We start from the raw sequence: 8,070 nt of genomic DNA, 5'->3' as shown, positions 1-8,070 counted from the left end.
CAGATTAGTTGTATGCCTTGCCCATAAACCTATTCGTGTCTACTCAGAAGTAGAACCCATTGAGTTACTTGGAACTTATTCCCAAGTAAGTATGTACAGGATGAATTGCAGCCTAAATTGCGTGCTCGCTCCCTTGTGGACTGGCCAGTGAAGTCCCTTTGATCTGGAGGGGACCTGATCTTGAATCCCCTGCTCTGGAGTCCGGGGCGCCCTGGGCTGGCCTGCTTCTAGCTGACCGAACGGCCCAGCGGTCAACCGTGCAGGCAGGAGTCCTTTGCCAAGCGGTTCTCCAGCCCTGCTTGTTCCGAAATCCGTCCGCTGGAGTTCAATGGGATCTCCTCGCTAGCCACGAGGTGTGCAGGCGCGAGCAGAGACTTGAAAGGACCTGCTTTGTGCCACCCACCCACAAACAAGCCTTTCTCCTCCTGGTCGATTTGTGTAACTGGAACTGCGGCGTGGGGGGGGGGAGGGGTCGCTGCAGGCCTCCAGATGTCAGCCTGCCTTCAAGCCGCACAGATTTCTGCCTCAATTGATAATCTGGAAGGTTTCGGGAAGCTGATCTGAGCCCCAAGAACAAACCTGTCAAACCCTGGCCCGACCCACAGATCCGAGAAATAATCCCACTCATTTCAATCGTTTTGGCCCAAGAATAATGTCTTCTGGATCGCACCTCATCAGTTCCAAATCCGAAGTGGAAGGAGGAGAACCGCAAACCAGTAAACACCACCTAACAGCCTGAAATCAGTGGCGTAGCTATAGGGGGGCAAAGCACTAAGTTTTGCAGGAAGCCTCACCGCAGCGTGCAAAGGGCCCCCACACCTCCCCTTGGGAGCTATTCCAGGTGGGGGGAAGCAAAACTGAGGCGAATGCTCGGAATGACTCCGAAGGGGAGAGAGAAGGGCCCCTTGCATGCTCTGGTAAGGCTCCCTGCAAAAGTCAGTGCTTTGATCCCCCTCTAGCTACGCCACTGCCTTCAATCCAACTCTTCGGATGAACCGGGCTTGATGGGTCTGCGGGACTGCTCCGTCACAATTCCCCCTCCCCACCACCCCATTAATCCAAAGTAAATCTATTGTCATTGGGATGGAAATCCCGTTTGGAGAAGCGGCCACGAATAGAATCAGCTTCGCCCACCAAGGAAATACCGCCCACCGAAGTTCTCCCCAAATCGGATCAAGGCCAGTCCTTGGAAATCGGAGGAATGGATCTATTCCCAGGAAACGAGGCTTTGGGGGTGGAAGACAAGACCACGTGGGGGCCAGTGGAAAAGAAAGATGAAAAGGAGCTTCTTTTCCCCTCCCCCGCTTAACACTGTAATGTTGGAGGTATATCAGTCGTCACGGAAACGACCCTCATAACGCGATCCACAAGGCAGTTAAGACGAAGGGGCAAGTGAAAATTCAAGATGAAAAGGAGCTTCTTTCCCCTTCCCCGCTTAACACTGTCATGCTGTAGAGCAGTCACCACAGAAACGCCCCTTACAGCACGATTCACAAAGCAGTTAAGATGGAGACGCTTCTGAGCAGAAACTAAAAAATACTGGCCATAATATTCCTGTGGTCAATAAATTATTGCGCTGTAATTAGCTATTGATATGTGCAATTAGGAATCAGAGGTATGTCTACAAGGCATTCGGAAAACAGAATAAGTTGGGTACATGTAACTTTACCGTTGATGGGCTCCTCAACACTTGGTTGGATTTCAATGGTTCTTAAAAATCCCATATGAACGTTTAAACCACAAATGTGCAGCGCACATCCAAGCCAAGCCTCAACACGTCTACTCAGAAGGAAGTCTCTGTGATCTTGAACTGTCCACTCCTGGAGAAGGATGCTCAGAATTGTCGTTTTAGGTGGGAACCGATAGATGTTATTGGGAAGCAAGGGATTAATTTCTCAGGAAGATCATTTACTGAGAAGGAGGCTGCAGGCAAAGGACAAACTTCACACGCCAGCTGGTCAAACGAAGGCTCTGGGTCGCATGAGATATCTAGTGAATCTCATCCCTCCTTCAGCAGGCTAATATTAGCCTTCAGTTCTCCTATTCAGTCCATGAGTACTTGGAAGTAAATCCCACTCAACACCGTGGGGCTTATGTCCCAGTCAACCTTCATCAGATCTCGGTGGAGGGGGCGGAAGGAGGTTGGATTATGGACGTCTCATAATGAGATTGTATGCACAAGAATAGGCATTGCTCCTATATGTAAGGCTTTGTTCCTGCTTCCTTCTGGGTGACTGTCCCTATGTGTCTGCCACTTTGAATAGGTCTCATTCCAAATGCAGCCGTCCAAGCCTTCGTTGGCAAATAACTCAGGACAGGAGAAGCAAAGGCAGGAGGCCTGTCTTTTAAAACGCAAAACGTGGATTTCTGGGTCTTTGATCTCTGGCATTCCCAAGTCCTTCAGGTTCCCTTCATTTAAATCTTGCAAGAAGCAAAAATAAATGACAGCAAAGGCCTGACTTTCCCTCCCTCTTCACCCAGCTCCTCTTGTTCAAGGGCATATTTCAGGGTCTCAAGACTAGACGAGACCATAGGGAGGGACACCTTTGAAAAACCAAAGGGGACTTGGGGAAGTTAAGAGTAAGACACATTTCCAAAGGTCCAGGAAAATGGGTTTCTGGCCTGAGGTTCTGTTATGCAAGGCTGGCAATCCTAATGTGGTTTAGGTACCACCTAGCCCGTTCTGGTCAGCGCCTTGCACCCTGAGGCTGTGGCTTTAAGGAGGAGCAGAATGGGGAATTCATAGCTGAGGATGAACATTGAACACCATCGCCTGGGGATACTTAGACCTGCAGCAGAGTCAGGCAGGCACCGGTGGACTCTTCTGGGCACCCGGAGAAAAGAGAGTTGTTGCTGAACTGCGCCCTCCCCAGGACTCCCTCGGCTCTGCACTGAAAGATTCTGTCCCAAAGGCTCTCCCGTTAGCCCAGGCCACGTTTCCTCGCCGGCTTGAAAACAGCCCACGCTACAGACGACCAGAAGTTCTTTCTGAAAGACGATCAAGAAACACACTCGTAAAGGACGGAATAATTTCAAGACAGAAGAATACCCCCTCTCTCGCCTCTTTCTTTCTTTCTTTCTTTCTTTCTTTCTTTCTTTCTTTCTTTCTTTCTTTCTTTCTTTCTTTCTTTCTTTCTTTCTTTCTTTCTTTCTTTCCCTCCCTCTCCCTCTCCCTCTCCCTCTTTTTCTTTCTCTCTCTCTCTTGTTTCTTTATTTATTTATATTCATCATAATCTGATTTGGGGGGGTACTTTCTTTTGTAAATTTTTTTAAAAACTTTTTTATTCTTCTTAACTGCAATCTGTTTCCTAATTCTTCTTCTCTCCATGTTTTCCTCATCTATTTTTCCTGCCTGCCTGACTTTCTCTCTTTTTCCTTCCCTCCCTCCCAGAAAGATGGGACAATCAACCTGAAACCAACCGCCTCCCATCCTAAACACAGAAAACGAATGCTTAATTTGGCTCAACCCCAGAACAGACCGCAATCCTCCACATGGTGACTAGGCGGCTTAAATGCTATTTACTCGGGAGGAGGACTTTCAGCGAGCCCAGAGCTCTGTAGGACTGCATCCCAACTCGCCTAGGCTGAATGAGGCCACGGCTCATAAATCAAGGGAGCACCAGCGAAGCTCTGCAGCCTCTTTCCTCTGTTTGCGGTTTATACCTTAGAGTTGTCGTTAATTGAATCAGGGCATCTCCGAAAAGCCATGGAAAAGCCGAATAGTTTAAAACTCAGAGCCCCAAAACGCGTCTTTAGGATCCCCCCCCAATCCTGTGCTGGTCGTGCATTAAATGGGAATCGAGTACAACTGATGATTGCCCAAGAACTGAAATCTTGCCTTGAGAATCTGAGTCAAGGGAGAAAGCATAGAAGATGTGAAATGTGCCATTTTGGCGGGGGTGCAGAGAAGGAGAAGGGGGGAGGATCTGGAGGCCTCGGCCTGGTGGTTTTGTGTAAATAAACCAGCCAACAACCTCAAGGAGCCGGCAGGAGCGGTGTCGAGTGGCACCCTGTTGGCACACCACGCGTGCAAAGCCAGAGGGCCTGGGACCGTGGCGCCTAAAAGCCCCTTGGCTGAGCATCAGATAAGAACAGTCTTTCTTCATTCACGTCCACTCCAGGAGTTTTGTGGGTTGTTCCTGAACTCCTTCTCGCAAGACCTTCGGAACCCTTTGCCCGGTTCTGCCTGCTAGCATCCGTGGAGATATTGGGGGAACCCACTGCAGTGGTTTACCATGGGTGGGTTCTCAGCCTCCAGCTGGGACAAATCCTAAAGCTGCTGAGCCACTCGTCCCACCTTCACTGAGGCTGTAATCCTATCCACACTTATCCAGGAGTAAACATCTAAGTAAACATGCATAGGCTTGGGCTGTTGGAGTCTACAAAGTTTTCCCAACAAAAATTCTCCCATGACATTAGAAGGGAATGGCATTTTATGCTTGCTTGGGCTTCGGTTTGTCTCCTTTATTCTCCTCCAGAGTTTGCCTTCCTCTGTTTTTTCTATCCTTAAATCAGACTGAGTGGTGTGGGAGAGTTCAGCAATGCAGTGATTGTTGGACTAATGTTGGGTGGGCCTAAATTGGGGTGGGGGTGAGTGAGGAAGAGGAGATATTGTCAACGCTGATACTCTTTCGATTTATGGTTCTGGGTTATTTGGTTCAAATACAAATATTCAAGAATAACCCTCCATATTGTATCCAATCACAACTTGATCGAAAGGGGTTGCTGGATGGTTTGCCCCATTGCTGCCTCCATAGCAAGGGACTTGGTTCAACTGGAGACATCCAAACCCACAGTTGATTTGTAGCGCAATCCTGATCCTAAAACAAAAGGCTTTTATTTGGGAGGAGATGTGTTTGATTGGGGAATTGAGTCCCACTGATTCCCCCATAAATGCACGCAGGATGGCCGGGTTGAGCTGACACATTACATGGAAGTAGGAGTCACTGAAGACAATTTGTGGAGCCTCCTTTTGAATAAATGTGTTTAGGATCAGAATGCAAATTGTCTTAAAGCTGACACTGGAAAATTGGGATGAGAGCGAAATGCATGGATTTATCCAGGACGCCAATGGAGCATTTAACCTCCCCATTCACAGCCCAAGCCTATGCATGCCTACTCAGAAGCAAGTCCCATTAGCTTCGATGGAGCTTACTCCCTGGAAAGAGTGGATTGGATTGGACTGCCAGAACGCTCTCCTAAGAGCCATTCTTCACTATAACTGAGTACAATCCAAATCCCATTGAAAACCAAAGGGAAAAAAAAAAAAACCCTTATGTGACTGTAAATATTTAGGATTGCACTGAGCTCCTTGTCCTTCCCAGGGTCCAACAATTGAATCATAACCTGCCCTGGATTTGCAATTATACCATTCATATAGGTGCATTAGTTGTTGGGATCAATTATACCACAGCACTTCGCATTACTTTGCACCTTTGATTAAACTCTCTGGCCTGAGAATGAGCTATGCACACATCTACACAAAGGCAAGAGTAAACCTGTGTTTATTTCAAACGCAAAACATGCTGTTCGGACAGGCTCAAAGACAGCTCAGAGACATGTAAACTGCAAAGTTCTCCTCTGATTTCTCAGCATCATTCATTGGTCCTGACACTGTTCCTGACACTTTTCATCAGGCTGCAATCCTCTTCATCAGGCTGCAATCCTATAAACACACACTGAACACCACGGGACTTACTTCCGAGTGCACACAACTAGGCTTGGGTTACAGGTTCAGATTCCAAAAGAAACAGGCTCAGAATGTCAGGTCTTCCTTCCAAGGCAAGCAGAAGTCATGCCCTTTCCTATTCATTCGTAGCCTACTGAGTGCGAGAGCTGTACTTCAGCCTGCTTACTCCAGTCTGCCCTGGAGTAAGCAGGCTAAATGAAGATCAAGATCTCCTGACGCATATGGCGAGCTCAAACGTAATGGTTCACCCCTGATCCTGTTTACTGAGAAGTAATAAATACCACTGAGTTCAATGGGACCTACTCCCACCACACAGGGCAGACAGGGATCGTGGCCATGATATTTTGCCTTCAGTTTGCCCCATCGTTTGGCCTGTAACCTCGTGGCACTCAGGTTGTGACAAGAACAAGAGACCTGGTAGTCTAATCCTGATTGCAGTTTTTTCCCCCAATGCCTCAAATACGCCCTAACCTTCAAGACTTCAGGTCCGAGCATCAGGAACCTCAGAAACGGGGGGGGGGGGGATAAACTTCTATGGCCACAATTTCCAGAGGCCAACAATTAAGTCGATGGATCAGACTCAAGCCAACTGAAGCCACAACAGATAAGGAGATGGGACTTCATCCCAAGATTCCTGCTTCAGTTTATGGATCAGACTGTAATCTGCTGACCACGATTCTTCCACTATTTGGGGTACAGTCCCTACACCAAATCCTACAGTCTGGCTGCCAAGGCTGGCGAGATTCTTCTGCCAAACTGTGGAGACTACTTTAGAGAAGGCGACAACAAACCGCCTTCCCCATGGAAGCAAAAGTCTTGGCTCACAGTCCAAACCTATGCATGTCTACTCATAAGTAAGTTCCATTAGAGTTAATGGGGCTTACTCCCGGGAAAGTGTGGATAGGATTGGGCTGTCAGACTCCTACCTCCGGGTTACCAGCAGTTTCTCTGTGAGTTGCAACTGGGGATCCTTTTCCCTGTTACAATGTGTTCAACACCCCCCAAGCACCAAAATCTATCTATATATCTCCTGGCTCTCTGCCTGCTCTGCCTACTAAACATCTTTTTAACGACTCCCTGTACATAAGTGAAACCCGTTTTCTGCAAGAAGTCTGGGCATCTTGGGTTGTTTAGAATTTTTTTTTTAAAACCTAAGTATTATGACTATAGGCGAAACCAGAGAAACGCAGAGAGATCTTTATATCTTTGTTAATAGAAACGAGCAAATAAGCTCTGGACATGCTGTTAAAAAGATTCGGTTACTTACCCCAGTTGGGCTGGCGAAGGAGAAGCGGGTTGCAGGCAGGGAGCTGTGAACATCCAGGCAGCTGAAAGAAAAGGACTCACATTTAGAGTTTTGACAAGTCATTTCTTCCTTTAAACCCCATTCCTTTCCTTATCGTTTGAACCGATGTAGAATCCACAAAGAAAATTCAGTGACTCACAGCGAATGCAACACAGAATTTTTGTTTCATTTTCTTTGGCCACATTCAGGCTTTGTTGCAATCTCCAATCTATTTACGAGTAAGAAATCCAAGGCATGCCTGGAGTAAAAGGTGGACTGAAGATGTAAAGTCAGTAGTATAGTACACTATATTATATACAAAGACTCAGTTTATTACGGGCACAGGAACCCCAATTCTGGACACATTTGACTTAGAAGTAAACCTCACATTCATTTCAGGAGAATTTACTTTCAAGTGAGGTGACATGAATAGTAACTTCAGTTAGGCCACTAGTAATAAAGAGAATCCTCTGATACTTGTTTTTCCCACTCCAGTATTTTTTTAACCTGCAGCAACTGCGGATTAAAATATTGCAATATTTTGATACCAATCAAACATTGGTAAATCAATCAATCAAATAATACCAATCAAACGTTTAAACCGTTATTTTTTTTACTGTTGCCACTGGTCTACAGTTAGTAACAGATCTCTCTCTCTCTCTCTCTCTCTCTCTCTCTCTCTCTCTCTCTCTCTCTCTGATAGATAGATAGATAGATAGATAGATAGATAGATAGATAGATAGATAGATAGATAGATAGATAGATAGATAGATAGATAGATGGCATTATAATATATTCTGACACCCCTTTGAGTCATACTGTACCTGAATTGAGAATATTCCCTATTTTACACACACCACACACACACAAAATACACTCGTGTACCCCATACATACTTGCAGCAAAATATTGTTCAATAGGCGCATTTACCTCTGTCGATGCTTAAAGTGGGGATCTTTCCCTAGTTTGTTTTAATTGCATTATGGATGGGAACAGCAGCCAATCCTAAAGGAGAAGCTGCACAATTAGCCGCGCGAAGATCAAAAAAAGTTTTATGGCCCCGAGCGGAGGGCCCCGCCTGCCGGCCCCTCCGATT

At 46.5% G+C, this 8,070-nt stretch overlaps 1 long non-coding RNA gene across 1 annotated transcript; it reads right to left on the bottom strand.

Annotated features, from left to right (window-relative positions):
• Positions 1 to 1,971: 1,971 nt before the first annotated feature.
• LOC136655960 (uncharacterized) lies at positions 1,972 to 8,012 on the bottom strand. Its single transcript, XR_010794683.1, has 3 exons — positions 7,905 to 8,012; positions 6,957 to 7,017; positions 1,972 to 2,988 (listed from the first exon to the last, which is right to left on the bottom strand). It is a non-coding gene; the product is annotated as an uncharacterized lncRNA (long non-coding RNA).
• Between the last annotated feature and the right edge of the window lie 58 nt (positions 8,013 to 8,070).

The sequence above is a fragment of the Tiliqua scincoides genome, chromosome 6 (assembly GCF_035046505.1).
Source record: "Tiliqua scincoides isolate rTilSci1 chromosome 6, rTilSci1.hap2, whole genome shotgun sequence".
Taxonomy (NCBI): Eukaryota; Metazoa; Chordata; class Lepidosauria; order Squamata; family Scincidae; genus Tiliqua; species Tiliqua scincoides.
This window is presented reverse-complemented; position numbering and strand designations above follow the sequence as displayed.